Source organism: Primulina tabacum, chromosome 3, assembly GCF_025594145.1.
Source record: "Primulina tabacum isolate GXHZ01 chromosome 3, ASM2559414v2, whole genome shotgun sequence".
Classification (NCBI taxonomy): Eukaryota; Viridiplantae; Streptophyta; class Magnoliopsida; order Lamiales; family Gesneriaceae; genus Primulina; species Primulina tabacum.
In genome coordinates, this window is record NC_134552.1 from 21,056,482 (window position 1) to 21,074,626 (window position 18,145).

An 18,145-nucleotide genomic window follows, 5' to 3' on the forward strand; every position below is an offset into this window, starting at 1 on the left:
GGACTCCTCCTCGGTATTGTTGGCTTACTCCCTTGGACTTTGTCAATATTTTTGTATTCATTATGCATGAATTTGTTATGTTGTAAATTTAGTGGCCTTTGATGTTTTATTGCGAACTTACTTTTATGACTCTCGTTGATCTTTGAGCTATTTTTGATACGTTTACCTTTTCCCTAGCCTTGTCAAAATTTGACCAACCCATGAATCTAGGAGCTCCCTTTGGTTGTTGCAAATGGACTGGAATTGTGGGCATAATGAGAGTGATTCCGTGGTCTTTTTTGTTGGTGGCAAGTATCACTAAGACAAGTGTTGATATGACATATTTTCTTTGAACTCCCCCATGGCAGCTTCATCATGATCCAGTGCATCTTTAACATAGGTTATGTCTTCTTTATATTTAAACATACATGCCGCATTTCATCTGAGTTACATCCCCCTTCCCAATCATTCATTTGTTTCCATGCATATTTTTTTGCATATTACACTTGCGGGTTTTGCCTATGACAACTATAAGTCATGTGTTGGCATAAACTCCTTGGTGATTGTTGCTCATGTATTGGTGAGTTTCTGGATCTTAACATATACGTTTGAACTCACAACATAGGTAATTCTAACCTTATGTTTGAACTTGTATGGTGCATTCACTCAAAACAACTCTCGCCCCTAGCATTTCTGTATAGCACTTCAGTTGGATTCCTTTCCCGCATACATCTCTATGCATTGCACTTCAGTCGGACCTCTTACCCGTATACATTTTTATTTACTGATCTTACATGCGGTGGTTGTATTTACATTTGGTGACAATTGGTTTGATATTGTGATTGTTAGATGTTGGTTGAGGAGTTAAGATATGTTTGTATGTGATGTTGATGTTGGAGGGGAGTCATTATGTTGGTTTTTTTATACTGAGCTAATCCAGAAAACTCCCTTCTCCCATTTCTTGACAAAAATCATAATTGCCTACACAGCTCCCCACTCCTACTTAGTTTGTCCATTGATTTCATAATTAATCAAAATACATCCAATATGATAAAAGTGGCCTCATTCAAAAATTTTCATCCTTGAATAATAAACATCAACTATTTACAATAGTGACCCTATGACCTACTCGGAGTAAAATTTAAATAAAGAACAAAATTAATATAAAGGTGGCTAGAAAGCCTACTCTATACAATATGAAACTTTCAAAAGTGACAAAATATCCCGCGTAATCTACTCATCTTCCACTTCTTCTTTGTTTATCTTACAATTGTCCAAAGCAAGTGTAGCTCCCCACTTTTATACCATCTTCTGTTATGCTTTTCAAATAACCCAAAGGCCCACCCCATGGGTTTCCACTGCACAAATAAGAAAAACAGATTAGTAAAAGTGGCTATAGAGCCTGCTTTCTCCACAATATTTTATAAAGTTCAACAAAAGTAACAATAACATCAACATAAAAATATATGCAAGTGACCCAAACCATACAATTTCCATGCTTTCTTTTCTCTCTCCCTCAGCAAGCCAATCGGATCCAGCTTGATCCTTTCTTCCAGTAATGCACTTGCATATATTACTTTAGGATCTCCAAGTTCTCCCAAGTTTACTTCTTCTAATGGTTCTTGTAACCCATGCTGGTCATCTTCCATTTGAGATAACGCTATTAATAACTCATCAACTTGGAGTTCATATTTTTCATATTATTTCTCTTGGATAAGCTCAGTTCCATGAGTGTCTCATACTTCTTCATCTTCCAATTTTTTTAGTACTAGCTGTACATGAACCTTTTACTGCATCTATCTATTTTTCCCTTTGGTTGAACACAATAATCAAGTTTCTCAATCAGTGGCTGCTTTATCGGTCTAGGCGGCACGATAACAATTGACTTGAGGATTTTTTCCAGTACCATGCTTGGAATTGGTGTTTGTATGTACACTGGACTCTCTCTCACTCTTTTGCTACGAACCTTAATGAGGCCAAAATCCCCATGGTAGTATCTAGCTTCAACCGCACTTGCGTTGGCTTGAAATAGCTATGCATCGGCTTCCACAATGTTCATATCATTTCCTTTCTAAAATAATAGGAGTTGGTGCATAGAGGATGTGATGCACTGATTTGCATGGATCCAATCTCTAAATAAAAACGCATGGTGGCAGATGGATTCACCACGAAAAATACTCACAAAGATGACATACTCCTCACAGTAACATTAGCTGGGAAAACTTCAATGGTCTTGGTGGTTTCCCCTGTAAACACAGCAACAGAAACTTCTGTGGGGATTAGGTCTTTTCATTTTTGCCCAAGCTTCCTAACACCCTCACCGTCAAGACATTCATTTCTAAGCCTTTGTAGATTAGCACCTGGACATTGGCTTGACATTCACACGGGCCTTGATATATAATGTCCTTATGTACTTAGTCATAGTTGTTGTTGGCTTCTCAAGAACCACCTCCTTAGGCTTGTTTGAGTGATCTTCTCTTATGATAACCCCTGAACCACCTTCAGGGACTTTGCTGCTATTATTTATCTCTTGAACTAATACTTTAGGTGCAGATTTTCCACACTCTTCTTCAACAAGTTTGAACTTCTCTGGTAACATCACCACCTCTGTGGCAAAATCTACTGAGACGTGGAGCTTTCCTACACAAAAATTGAGAGTTTTTCTTTCGTGGTTGTCTTCTTCACTCAACAAATCTTCATCTTCTTCCACCAGTTTAACTTCAATAGACGACTTATCTAAGTTGGATCTACTTCCCACCTGATTTTCAATGGCTGTCATGTCTAGTATGAGTTCATTCATCATCTTAGCAAGTTCTCTTCTTTTTGAAGCAGCCCTTTCTTTTAGCATTCTTCTTTTCAGGTCCTACTGAGTGGCCTAGGGAACTTTCTGTCTTAGTCCACTCTTTAGGATTCGCTAAACTAATTTCTAGTAGGAAGGATGAATCTGGCCCTTGCTCTCTGACACTCAATATATTTTCTTATAAGAGCTTGGTTCACATGCTGATAACTACCATGGTCAACTGAATTCTTCTTGGCTTGCACTCGCCGTGACTCTCTTTCGGACAAGTTTATGTTATCCGCATATCTTTGGTGAGATGGCTCCCATCTGAACTACTGAACTGGTCTCCTATGGAAATGTTTGTTCCTTGATCCCAATGCCGTATATGCACCAACATTTTTGGAGAATCCCTACACATTATATTTTTAGGAGCTTCAAAAATCAGACCTTTCAGTACCCAACACTTCTAAATTTTTCTTTCAACAACACTATGGTTTCAGCACCTCTTATCATCTAGAAGGTCCTTAAGATTTGTCACATTCACATTGATAGATTTTGTATGGAAAAATAAATCACCATCCACCGCCATAGACTCTTGTTTGTCAAGAAACTTAAAAAATCTCTTGTTAATTCTATCATGCAAAATATTCTTAATATCCCAACAAGGCTTAGTGACATGATTATATGAGTTGTGCTATTTAAAATATTTCCGTCCCTTCGGCTCTTCTTAGATGACACTTTATGATCTGGTTGGAAAGTGATAAATTTCTCTAGTACTAAGGAATCAAAAACATCACCAGTCTTCGAGACATAAAAAAATGTACTGCATATCTTACTGTAGTTGAAGGCTATTCTTCTTCTCTACTTGTGTCAGTTTATTTTTTAGCAAAGGAACAACACGTGAACCACTTGATCAGATCTCAACCAACACAACTTTCTCCATTTCTTGATAATAGGAACTCATAGTTGTTTTCTTTTTTGTGTGATTATTCTCTCAATAATTCCTCATATTCAACAACTTTCGTAACCAACTCAAGGAAGTCCTTGAACCCCATGCCTTGGAATTTTTCCTCAATTCAAAATATAGACACTTTTGTGCCATTTTCACGAACCCCGTCTTTAGTAAGAACATTTGCTCATGTTCTTCATCTTTTTGAACATGTCAATAAACATTCCACAGATTCTCCTTTCATTTGAGTGATTCTAGACAAATAATTCATGCATATCTCTGGCAAAGTTATGTAAATTGACCGTGGAATTGCCTTTTCATCTCCTGCCAATTCATCACTGAATTTTGGGGAGCGAGAAATACCATGCAAATGCAGTCCCTGTGAGAGAATTCGGGAATAATCACAGCTTTAAGTTGTTGAAATTCTCCAAGTTGTCCAACTCCTCACACTAGATAGTGAATCTAGCAATGTGCTATGTGTTAGACTGACTGTCCTCCCCAGAGAACAGGCTGAAGTCACACATTCTGTAACCTCTGGGATATGGATTGTTAACATCCATGTAATCTGGATCAAGGCCGACCCTTATAGCTCTTGAACAGTTTTTCGCACCATTTTTGGATCTATCACTGAGAAATTCTAGGCTACGAGTGAATGATGATAATAATGCGCCCTCGAGTTTGGAAACCTGCATTGAAACCGACTTTACCTCCTAGGAAACCCCCATCCACTCTTTGATAATTCATGTGTCATGTCATCATAAGCCCATGGTTGGAACAGAGAGTTTTTTTACATTGTACCCTTGATTGACAGGTTGTTTTGTACTGTCTACTCCATTAGCACGTGGATATGGTTGGATTCTTCCCCCATAAGTTCTCATCCCTCATGTGTGGTGGTGTGTACCTACTTTCATGCTGATTTGGAAGAGTGAACTTTGAGCGGCGATGATCACCAGCCTTTGAATTTCCCACTCCCTTGTCGAGTTCATTCAATTTATTGCTTCCCTAAACTCCTTCTTTGTCGTTGATATTATGCTCTCCTTGAGTGGATTGACTTGGCTTATCTATAAATGTTTTCAAGCATTCAAACATGGCTTTGGACAGAACTTGTGAATCTTCAATCCTCATTGTCGTCAACTCTTCCACCAAGCGGTGTGAAATGTGAGCATACACCTCTGGATACAACCTGAGTTCAAGTCCGACTCCCGACTGATTTTTCAACAGTATGTTGTTTTGGTGGTGGAACTTGAGTGTCTTCCTGGTTTGGTAGAGACTCCCCATCCCCTTGTTTAAAGTTTTCTTTCCTTTTTGGCGTCATATTCAGTGTCTCACCGGGCTTGGCAAAAATTGTTTGCAAAATTTCTTGAGAATGCAGCATGCCAAGTGCTACAAACACCAACTTAAATGAAAAATAATAATAATATAGCTTCTAATTATTCAGCGGCGTGAATCCTTAATTAGTTCGTCATTTCTAATTTCCTTAACTAATATGCACCAAAAAAAAGAAATTGATTGAAACGACACTAGAAATCGAAGAAAACAAACTTCTAACATGATTTTATTTTCATAAATAATTAAGAATCCATAATTATGAAATTTACAATAAACTTGATGAAATTTGGAATCAAAAATACATAAAATGCTTGAAATTAAACTAAAAAGATAAATTGCTTGAAGAAGAAAACTAAATATTTTGCAGAAATTGTATTGTTGAGTCAAGTTTTGTGTTGCTTTTGCTGATTGTTATCTTTTGTCCAACTTTGGGGAGATTTTTCACGTCTACCATTATTCATGACTTCCTCCCACGATCTCACCCTAAGGGCATCTCCAACCCAAGCAGCAAAATAGCGTTTCACGCCATTTTGCTGCTTGGGCTTCTCCAATGGAGCTGCCCTATTTTGCAAATAGCGCAGCTCCATTCTTCTCTGCGCCACTGCGCCAAATGTGGCGCAGGGTTCTTTTCTTATTTTTTTTAATTTTTTTTTAATTATAAATATTTATATTAAAAATTATAAATATTTTTCATATAATAATAATATTATTATATTAATTTATAGTTAGATAATATCTATTAAATATAAAATTATAAAAATTAAAATATTTAATTATATAAATTATATAAAATATTAATTATATTTAAACATCTAACACACAAATTTATTGAATAATATTTAAACATTCAAGTACACAGTTAAAACTCAGCTACCATTCAAAACGTATCTACCAGTCCAAAGTGCATCTACCAGTCAAAAATGTATCTACCAGTCCAAACTCAACTACCATTCAAACATATCTACCAATCCAAACTCAGCTACCAGTCAAAACGTATCTACCGGTCCAAAATGCATCTAAAAGACATCTATATAATGTAACTATATTATCATACTTTCATACATATTTTACCTTCTTTCTAAATTAAAAATGAATCCACATACTCTATTTGATGCAAACTCATGTAGCTCATCTTCATTGTCAGATAATGAAGATGATATTCAATTTGTTGAAAGCTTTGAAAATAGAAGAAGAGCAATACTGTCAACTATAGCTCGAGAACAAGATTTAGTTGCTGCCTACATCATCCAACAAGAACCAGAAGTCACACACGGAGGGTCAATTCCAGGTCACATAGTCATCCGACGCGAACGTGAAATTGCTGATCAAAAGTTGTTTAACGACTATTTTGCTGAGAATCCAGTCTATAATGAAGCAATGTTCCGACGAAGATTTCGAATGTCTCGAAATCTTTTCCTTCGGATAGTAGATGCCGTAAAGAATCACGATGTTTATTTCACACAAAGAAGTGATAGTTTGGGACGGCTCGGTCTATCGACTAATCAAAAAGCAACTGCTTCATTGAGAATGCTAGCATATGGCTTACATGCGGATGCTACTGATGAATACATCCAAATAGGAGAATCTACTGCAATTCAGTGTATGCAACACTTTTGTCGAGCTATAGTGGAAGTTTTTGCGGATCAGTACTTGAGATCACCTACTGCCAATGATGTTGCCAGGACTTCTCTATATTGGCAAACAACGAGGTTTTCCTGGAATGTTGGGAAGTCTCGACTGTATGCATTGGAGGTGGAAAAATTGCCCCACGGCTTGGGCGGGACAATATGTAGGTCGTAGTGGTTCTCCAACAATCATTTTAGAAGCGGTAGCTGATTACGATCTTTGGATATGGCATGCATATTTTGGTATGCCTGGAACCAATAATGATATAAATGTTTTAGAGTCTTCCAGTCTATTTTCCAATCTTGCACAAGGAATTGCTCCTCCAGCTCATTATACTATTTGATCAAAAGAATATGACACTGGATATTATTTAGCTGATAGTATTTATCCGAAATGGTCAACTATTGTGCAAACTATACATGATCCGCGTGGTCCGAAGAAGCAGTATTTTGCGATGAAACAAGAGTCATGCAGGAAAGATGTGGAGCGTGCATTTGGCGTTCTTCAATCACGATTTGCGATTGTCGCATCTCCAGCACGTGGTTGGAAGAAAAATCATTTGAATGATATAATGAAAGCATGTATTATAATGCACGATATGATAATCGAAGATGAACGTGATCTTAGTGCACCGATTGAAGATGCTAGGGAAGCACCGACTCCAATGGTAGAAATGGCTGTCAATGAGCATATCAGATTTCGAGAATTTCTTGCTCGTTATAAAAAAATAAAAGACAAAGACGCTCATTATACATTACGAAATGCTTTAATTGATCATTTATGGGATGAATATGGTCGTTCAAATATTTGAAGTTGTATTTGTGCAATGTTATTTAATTTAATGTCATGTATTAATTTTATTTCACCAATTGAAATTATTTTTATTTCAATTCGTATAATATATATTTCAATAATATATTTAAAATAATTAAATTAATCATTTTTGTAATATTATCACATTTATTAAAAATATAATATTAAATATATTCAATATAAAATGTAATTATAATTATATCACTAAATTTAAAAAATATATATTTAATAACTTATAAAAAAATGAAATTTCGAGAATATTCTTTTTTAGAGTGGGATTTGAAGTAGATGGGTTGGAGATGAACATTGTATTTGGTGCAGAAACTGCACTATTTTAGAGTAGAGTTGCTTTAAAATAGAGTTTTGGGTTGGAGATGGCATAAAACAGTATGTCTGCTACTTTATTAGTTCAAATTATCTGGAAAACTGATGAAATTTTAACCAATTAATTTCCAGACATTCATTTCTTGTGGACTTGAACGTTAGATACCTCAAGTATCCATATCAATGTATAATTACAACACATATCAGTTGAAGATCATTTATTCGAACTATAAATAATATGATTGAGCAACTCTTAGCCGACTTTTCAACAATAGTGTGCTACAATATTATTTGCGAGCTAGTACAACAATTTCGCAGATACTTATACATAATTTGTGTTCGAGAAAACTTGATAGACAAGTCTTAGAATATGTTTGAAGTTTAAGATTAAAAGATTCATTGATTATTTATATTTGACAAGGTGTAATTTTAAAATTTACATTATTTTTCAGATGAAGTTGATCTATGTGAGATTATGGGGAGTTAGGACAGGGAGCTAAGGCTATCTCCTAGCTCAAAGCCTTGGTAATCTCAAGAGCTCAAAGTTTAATTTTCAAAAAAAAAAAAAAATTAAAGTGTTTCCTGCTAAGACAGATGTAGCAGAGGTGATGAGGAGATAAGCATATGTCCTAACTAAAAGCCCTTGGCAACTTCAGGAGCACCCAGATGTAATTTTAAAAGTTGAACTATTTTTTTGATGAAGTTAATCTAGTTGAGATAATGAGGAGCTATGACGAGGAGATAAGGCTATGTCCTAGCTCAAAGCCCTTGGTAACTTCAGGAGCACCCATGTGTAGTTTTAAAAGTTGAACTATTTTTCTGATGAAGTTGATCTAGTTGAGATAATGAGGAGCTATGACAGGGAGATAAGGCTATGTCCTAGCTCGAAGCCCTTGGTGACACCAAGAGCTCCAAGGTTTAATTTTCAAAAAATTGTTGAAGTATTTTCTGCTAAGGGAGATCTAGCAGTGGTGATGAGGAGCTAAGACTATGTCCTTGCTCAGAGCCCTTGGTAAACCCAGTAGCTCCAAGGTGTAAATTTAAAAGTCGAACTATTTTTTTTGAATGAAGTTGATCTAGTTGAGATGATGTGTGGATAGGACGAGGAGCTAAAGCTATGTCCTGGCTCAAAGCCCTTGGTGACCCCGAGAGCTCCAATTTTTAATTTTTACAAAAAAAATGTTGAAGTGTTTCCTGCAAAGGGAGATCTATCAGAGGTGATGGAGAGCTAAGGTTGTGTAATAGATCGGATTCCTTGGTAATTCCATGAGCTCCAAGGTGTAATTTTATAAGTTGAACTATTTTTCGGTTGAAGTTGATCTAGATGAGATGATGGAGATCTAGGACGGATAGCTATGGCTAAGTCCTAGCTCGGGGCCCTTGGCGACCCCAAGAGTTCCAAGGTTTAATTTTTAAAAACTTGTTGAAGTGTTTCTTGCTAAGAACGATCTAGCAAAGACAATGTGGAGCTAAGGCTATGTCTAGCTCAAAGCCCTTGTTAATTCCAGGAAATCCAAGGTGTAATTTTAAAAGTTGAACTACTTTTCGGATGAACTTGATCTAGGTGAGATGATGGGGAGCTTGGACGGGGAGCTAAAGCTATGTACTTGCTCGGAACCCTAGGTGACCCCAAGAGCTCGAAGGTTTAAATTTCAAAAATTTGTTGAAATGTTTCGTGCTAAGCGAGATCTAGCAAAGGTGATTGAGAGCTCAGACTATATCCTATCTTGGAGCCGTATCTAACCCCAAGAACTCCAAGATTTAAAATTTCAAGTATTTTCCAATGAAGAAGAAAATGAAATGGGAAGTTAAGAATACATCCTAGCTCGGAGCCCTTGGGTCAGAAATGGGGAGTTAGGAATACATCCTAGCTCGGAGCCCTTGGTGACCCAAGAGCTCCAAGGTGGTATTTTAAGAGTTGGAGTATTTTCCGCCTGTGAGGCATAGGTGATGGGGAGCTCAGATTATGTCCTTGCTTAGATCCCTTGGTAACCCCAAGTACTCCAAGGTTTAATTGTTGAAGAAATATCGTGTTTGGTTCTATATTCATTGTCGAGCTGGTGGTCTTGGTTACTATTCATTATTTAAGTCTAGCTCATGGTTACGGACATGCTCATTTGCCCCACCTGCAACAAATACCTTTCAAGGTGACTACCTAACATGTTATTACTTGATTTTTTTTTTTTTGTAAATTATGTTTAAGTGTGTGCCGTTCTCTTGAAAGAGCAACTAATATGAGTTTTAAGCTCCGATTAACTCAGACTTGAAAGGGGAATACAGTGATACCCCATAGGAAAGATCCTACGCAAAAGCCTACATGTTGGCCCTATTCAAGTTTGCCCAAATGACAGAGGATGAACTAGCTTGGGTAAACTAACAATCATCTAAGAAGGATCTCCTTTGTTCTACTATGAATTTGAGCTCCCATGCCTTGGCCTAGCACATAGCTAGCTGTCTTCCTCACTTGAGATATTAATTGTTTGACTTACCTAAGATCCTAGCTCCTAGTTAGCCAATCTCCTCACTTGTTGAGCTCCTAGCTAGGCGACCTTCTAACTCAGTGATCGAGAGGATCTCAGTGGAAGGTGATGATGTGCCTAACATGGATTGAGGCTTTACGTAACCTCAAATCTGTAAATGGGAACTGAATCCTCCAAGATCTGTAATCTTTGGAGGTATGTGATAACGACTCTTCAACTTTCTAAGTCAGGCACACAAAAATAGTGGTATCCAAAAAGACTAGTAGTGTTACCGAGGTCAGCTACATACCTGAGCCTTGTGAGTGAGATCTGGCTATAAATGACAAAATGAACGTTCTATCTCCCATACAAAAAGTTATCATAGGATGATTTACTTAGCTCAGTTGGGGAAGGCTTAGCTCCCAACCAAAGGTGTGAATCCCGAACACTTGCTAAAACAAGTGTTCTTTTTACGATGATTTACTTAGCTCAGTTGGGGAAGGCTTAGCTCCCAACCAAAGGTGTGAATCCCGAACATTTGCTAAAATAAGTGTTCTTTTTACTTTTTGTAATTCATTTTCTCTACAGATACATGTTTGATTTCATTTTCTGGCGGCATGAAAGATGTGGTTGACAACGGAATGAAGCTTCACAAATTCCAATCGTCGACTCAACTGAAGAAGAAAGCTCTTCTATTCCTCTCCTCCATCAATTACAGCTTCAATCAGATTTTCTTTCGGATCTCAACTGTACATATCTTCTCTAAGTTCAACAACAATTCTTCCAAGGTTCTGCTCGATCAAGATCACACGCAAATCAAAAATCTCTCCAAAACAGTCAACAATATCGAGATCAAGAAGTTTACTCATACAGTTGATTTTGAAACCTTTCGGAAAGATGTTCTACGTGATTTTGGTTATCTAGAGAAAAACATCAAGATATTCACCACTGATCAATCCATAGCCATGCGTCAGACTGAAAATTTGGGTGTAACTCCATCAAGTCAAATAATACAATCCCAACAACACTTAGAATCCCGACTCGATCATATTCAGACCACAATTGGTAGCCAATTGCAAGAAATTCTTGATCATATGCAACGAGATGATATCAAAAAGAGGAATTAGTGGACCCAAGAAGCTCGAAGAGAAAAAGTAGCGAGCCGAAAAGGGACTATGCATAAAGAGTCTAAGCACAATGATGAAAGAAGGAAACTTGAAGAAGAAAAAGAAGATGAGGTGATAGCAGCAGTTCAGGCCATAGAAGATATGATTCTTCTGTAGGTGTAATAGGATTTGTTTAAATTTTATGTATTTGTAGAATGAAATTTCATTTTCTTAATGAAATTCTTTTTATTGAAATCATTGCAAAATTTAATCTATGTAACTTCTGTATAGACATGCAACTTGGTTTTGTCATCACCAAAAAATAAAAAAGTTGTTATAGTATTTCTTTTTCCTTAAGTTTTTATGATTGACAAAATAATAATAGCATGAAGCCGTTACAGGAAACCAACCACTATATTTTTCTGTATTTCAGGTTTCCGACCGCAAATAAAAATTCCAGTCACTCAAGTGTTTTTTCTTCACCAGATGTAGATCATCTAATTTATGGTCGCCCCACATTAAATAAAGACCGTTACTATCTAATCTTTGGTCAGAGATGTGCAAAGCAAAATGGATATCTTACTTCCACCCGTTTTGAAAACAATCAGTTATATTATGCGGAACAATATCCCACCAACTCCTGATATGACAGATAATTTCTTAAATTATCCAAAGTCAAAACAGCTTTTCAGAAGCTAAGATCTATAAGTCACAAAAGCAGATAAACATTTAATGAACATTTAATGAAATGTACTTAGTCTGCTTGAAAAAATTTATCCGACCATTGGAAGCTTTCAGCTATATATAGATGTAGATTCAATTTCAAGAAATATGACATACACAACTCTCGCATATATTTCAAATATGCATTATCAAAATCTCTTAATATTGCTAGAAAAATACTTCAAGCTTGCTAATACAACACTCGCTTATTAGAATTATATCAGATCATCAAAGATCAAATTTGTGCTACAACAAAAAATCAAACCGTCAAGTCCGGCCATTGGATTTTGTGTTTGTTGTGTTTAAGTGGCTTGATGAATTACTTGTGATTTGTTGATGATCGATCTTTTGAGATGAGCATATTATGATATTGACTTGATGAGATTGAAATGCATCATTGCATTGCATATTGAGCCACTTGTCGATTCAGATTTGATATGGCGGAGGTCGCCTTAATTTACTGATTTGTTGGACGTATGGGGCTATAGTTGAGTTGGCATAGTGTATGCGGAGGTCGCTGCTATGGCCTGAACACTCTCTATAGGCGCACCATAATCTTGGGATTGTAGAACACAACACACCACCTCGAGCGGATGAGTCGGTGGATGTTGTTGGGGGATTCTCTTCCCTTGGGTACCCTATGACCAGATGATTCACTTGATCTTGAGATTTATTGATAGCCCACAGCTTCTGATCATGCATTGCATTATATTGTATCTTTATGAATTTTATATGAGATATTTGAAATTTTAATTCTCATATGTTATTGATTGTATCATACTGAGTTTATACTCACCGGCACGTCGACTACCTCTTGTTTTCATGTGCTTGACGGTAGGTGAGGCGAGGCTTAGGATGCCAGAGTCCAGCTCCAGGCGAGGAGATACGAGTTAGAGTGGGATTCTCGGGTCTTAGAAGCTATGTGATGTTGTTTGGATTTCTTTGGTTCACTACTTTTTGTTGGCATGTTGAAAATTATATTTCAAACATTTGAGACCATTAAATTATTTTGATGATGTTTATGTGAATTTGTGAACCACAAATTATGTATCTACTAAATCATTTGTTTGTTACAATTATAATTATTAGTATTAGATATCGGACCCGGGGCCCCACATCAGGTGGTATCAGAGCCTAAGATATTTGGGAACAGGGTAGATCGAGTCAGTTTGAATTGCTTGATCATGTGATATATTTGTTAGCATTTTCATTGTGCTATGATGTGAAATACATGATTTAAATTGAGATATTATATTGTTGAGTTTTATTCGAGATTTTGAGATTGTTGAGTCTCAAGAGCCAGAGATGATTGATACAAGATTGAGATGATTATGATATTGTGATTTTATATGTGTTTGATTTATTTTATATCAGACATGGCTACTCGAGGTAGAGGTCGTGGTAGACCTAGACAGGACATACCAGTGGCACAAGATCAGGGCAGTGCTACTCATACTCGGATGGATATAACTCCGACTCCGATGGAGATACTATTAGTCAGATTTCAGTCTTTGCACCCACCGATGTTGAAGGGTACCGAGAATGCATTAGAGTGTGAGAACTGGTTGGAGAATATGGATCAATTATTTGAATCTCTTGAGTATCCAGATGATCGTAGAATAAAGTTAGTTGTTCATCAGTTATTAGATGTTGCTAAGAGTTGGTGGATAATGACCAAGAAAGCTTTAGAGGGTCGATGTACGATTGTTACCTGGGATATTTTTAAATCTGAATTTTATCAGCGTTTCTTTCCTACCTCTTATAGTAAAGATAGGGGAGCCGAGTTTGCAAATTTAAAACAGAAAAATCTGAATATTGAGGACTATGTTGCTAAGTTCTCGAATTTACTGAGATTTGCTCCTCATGTAGCATCCGATGAAGAAGCTAAGGCCGATCACTTCATAAATGGTCTTAACCCAGATATATTTACTTTGGTTAATACCGGAAGGCCTAACACTTTTGCTTGAGGCTCTTGATCGAGCAAAGGGAGCTGAAACTGGAATCATTAGGCAGAGAGGTTTTCAGTATTCGCAACGACCCCAACAGCCACAGTTCCGACAGCATTTCAGACAGGGTAATAGTGGCGGTAACAGTGGAAACATAAGAGAGCAGTTCAAGGCTAGAGGCAAGCAATTTAAGAGGCATGGCAGTAATTTTTCGAGTTCTAGTGGATCGAGACAGTCTGGTTCAGTTCAGAGCACTGGTTATTCAGGTCCGACTTGTGGTCAGTGTGGTGGTAGACATTATACCAATCAGTGTAGAGGAATCTCGGGAGCTTGCCACTTGTGTAACCAGGTGGGACACTATGCTCGAGTGTGTCCTAATCGTGGCAGTGAAATATCTCAGAGTGGGGGATCATCGAGACAGACACCTCACCAGAATCGTCAGACCCCTACAATTCATTCTTATCAGCAATCAAACCGGATAGATCAGAACAAACAGAGTGGTGGCCACAGGGTAGGACAGCCACCTAGACAGCAGGCTCGAGTTTTTGCACTCACTGAGGATGAGGCACATAATGCTCCAGATAATGTTATTGCAGGTAATTGTTTTCTTTCAAGTTATCCTGCTTATGTTTTGATGGATACTGGTGCATCACATACTTTCATAGCTGAGCACTTTGTCTCGTTGCATTCATTGCATTCTATGTCATTATCATCTACATTTTCTATTTCTACTCCACTGGGCAAAGTGATGAGGTCACCAGAAATGATAAGTGGTTGTGAATTTCGTTATGAGGATAATGTCATTGAGATTGATTGCATTGTGTTGGAGATGTCTGATTTTGACTGCATAGTTGGTATTGACATGTTGACAAGATACATGGCTACTGTAGATTGTTTTCAGAAGATTGTTAAGTTTAGGCCTGATATGACAGATCACTGGACATTCTATGGTAAAGGTTCTCGAGCTAAGATTCATTTGATATCTGTTTTGTCCATGACTCGTTTGTTGCAGAAAGGAGCCGAATGTTTCTTGGTTTATGCAATTGATATTTCAAGGTCAGTACCTATATTGACAGATATTCCAATTGTTAGTGAACTTTCAGATGTATTTCCAGATGAGATTCCAGGATTTCCTCCAGTCCGAGAGATTGAGTTCAACATTGAGTTGATGCAGGTACACAGCCTATTTCTAGAGCTCCTTATAGGATGGCGCCAATTGAACTGAAGGAACTAAAGGAACAACTTGAGGATCTATTGGCTAAAGGATATATAAGACCAAGTGTTTCTCCTTGGGGTGCTCCGGTTTTATTCGTGAAGAAGAAAGATGGGTCTATGAGGCTTTGTGTCGATTATAGACAGTTGAATAAAGCCACAGTAAAGAATAAGTATCCTTTGCCAAGGATTGATGATCTCTTTGACCAATTGCAGGGTTCTTCAGTATATTCTAAGATTGATTTAAGATCCGGATATCATCACTTAAGAGTTAGAGAGACAGATGTGCCTAAGACTGCTTTTCGTACCAGGTATGGGCATTTTGAATTTTTGGTTATGCCTTTTGGGTTGACCAATGCACATGCGGTATTTATGGATTTGATGAACCGTGTGTTTCAAAGGTATATAGATCAATTTGTTGTGATCTTCATTGATGATATTCTTATTTATTCAAAATCTGAAATTGAGCATGCCGAGCACTTGAGAGCTGTTTTGCAAATTTTGAGAACTGAAAAGTTGTATGCTAAATTATCGAAATGCGAGTTTTGGTTGGATAGAGTGGTTTTCCTTGGACATGTGATTTCAAGTGCTGGTATATCAGTTGATCCGAGTAAAGTTGATGCAGTCATCAATTGGTCTAGACCGACATCAGTTCCTGAGGTACGTAGTTTTATGGGTTTGGCTGGATATTATCGCAGATTTGTTGAAGGATTATCACAGATTGCGAGGCCAATTACCCAGCTGACACAAAAGAATGTACCATTTATTTGGTCGCAAGCATGTGAGGCTAGTTTTGTTGAACTTAAGCAGAGATTGACCTAGTGCTCCAGTTCTGACTATTTCATCAGGTGTAGGAGGATTTACAGTGCACTACTAATGCTTCACATCAAGGACTGGGTTGTGTATTAATGCAGCATGGCCGTGTGGTTGCCTATGCTTCACGACAGTTGAAGCCACATGAGTCTAGATACCTAGTGCATGACTTGGAACTAGCAGCAGTGGTTTTTGCCTTAAAGATTTGGCGTCACTACTTGTATGGGGAGAAATTTGAGATATTCATTGATCATAAGAGTTTGAAATACCTCTTTTCACAAGCGGAGCTGAACATGAGACAAAGACGTTGGTTAGACTTGTTGAAAGACTATGATTGCGAAATAAAATATTATCCAGGAAAGTCTAATGCAGCAGCCGATGCTTTGAGCAGAAAAGTATGTAATATGTCTTTGATCACTAGCAGTGTATCTGATCTAGTAGAAGAATGTTGTCTTTCTGGTTTGGATTTTGTGGTAGATACTCAACTTATAAGAGTATTTATGATTCAGGCAGAGCCCGAGTTGTTTGTTAAAATTAAAGAGGCCCAAAGATTAGATCAAAGCATTCAGAAATCAGTTGAACTCGTCAGATCAGGACATCAATCAGAATTTCATGTCAATAATGAGGGTATTTTGTTTGTGAATGATCGTATTGTAGTTCCTAATATTTCAGAGTTGAGGATACAGATTTTGCGTGATGCTCATTGCAGTAAGTTCAGTGTACACCCTGGAAGTAAAAAGATGTACAATGATTTGAAGAAACAATTTTGGTGGAAAAGAATGAAATCTGACATAGCAGAATTTGTATCTCGTTGTTTGAATTGTCAACAAGTGAAAGCAGAAAGAAAGCGACCAGGAGGTCTTTTGCATAGCCTTAAGGTTCCAGAATAGAAGTGGGACCATATCACCATGGACTTTGTCACGAAATTGCCGAGGTCGTCGAGGGGTTGCGATTCAATTTGGGTTATCGTTGATAGATTAACCAAGTCTTCATGTTTTATTCCTTATCAGATGACATATAGGCATGATCAGATGGCCAGATTGTATATCAGAGAAGTTTTGAGATTGCATGGTGTGCCTAAGTCCATTGTATCGGATCGTGATCCCAGATTTTCTTCTCATTTTTGGCAGAGTTTACAAGAGGCCCTTGGTACTCGTTTGCATTTGCGTACGTACAGCATATCATCCTCAGACAGACGGACAGTCAAAACGTACTATTCAACATTAGAGGATATGCTGAGAGCTGTAGTTATGGATTTTGGCATTGGTTGGCAGAATTCGTTACCACTTGTCGAGTTTTCTTATAACAATAGTTATCAAGTGAGCATTGGAATGTCTCCATTTGAAGCACTATATGGCAGGAAGTGTCGATCTCCTCTGTATTGGGATGATTTATCTGAAGCACCAATTGTAGGACCTGATATGATAAGAGATATGACAGAGAAGGTGAAATTGATTCAGGACTCGTATGAGAGCTGCTCAGGATAGACAGGCTAAGTATGCGAACATCAGGAGACGGCCGTTGATTTTTGAGAAAGGTGACAGAGTTTTTCTGAAAATATCTCATTTTCGTGGTACAGTTACATTTGGAAAGAAGGGTAAATTATCACCGAGATTCATAGGTCAGTATGAGATTTTGGAACGTGTTGGTGATTTGGCTTATAGATTAGCTCTTCCTCCTGCATTATCAGGTATTCATGATGTTTTTCATGTGTCTATGTTGAGGAAATATCATCCAGATCCTTCTCATGTACTTCCACCCGATGAAGTTGAGTTAGATCAGACTTTGAGCTACATTGAGAGACCGATTCAGATTCTAGACAGAAAAGATAAACAACTCAGAAATAAATTGATACCATTGGTTAAAGTACAGTGGAACAGACATGGTGTCGAGGAGGCAACTTGGGAATTAGAAGATAAAATGTGACAAAAATATCCAGAGTTATTCAAATGAAGTACGCTTCTATTCTCGGTTTTAATTTCAGTATTGATTATTATATGTTATAATTGAAAGAGATGATTGATTTCGAGGACGAAATCTATTTTTAGAGGGGAGGAATTGTAATGCCCGAATTTTGATATAATATG

At 37.4% G+C, this 18,145-nt stretch overlaps 1 long non-coding RNA gene across 1 annotated transcript in view; it reads right to left on the bottom strand.

Moving 5' to 3' along the window:
• Nucleotides 1-1,077: 1,077 nt before the first annotated feature.
• The window catches only part of LOC142540996 (uncharacterized), a 29,289-nt gene continuing 12,221 nt past the window's right edge, over nt 1,078-18,145 (bottom strand). The window contains exons 2-3 of the long non-coding RNA XR_012819199.1: nt 1,468-2,619; nt 1,078-1,337 (exon numbers count right to left, since the gene is read on the bottom strand). This is a non-coding gene — a long non-coding RNA (uncharacterized LOC142540996). The remainder of the gene's footprint in view (nt 1,338-1,467; nt 2,620-18,145) is intronic.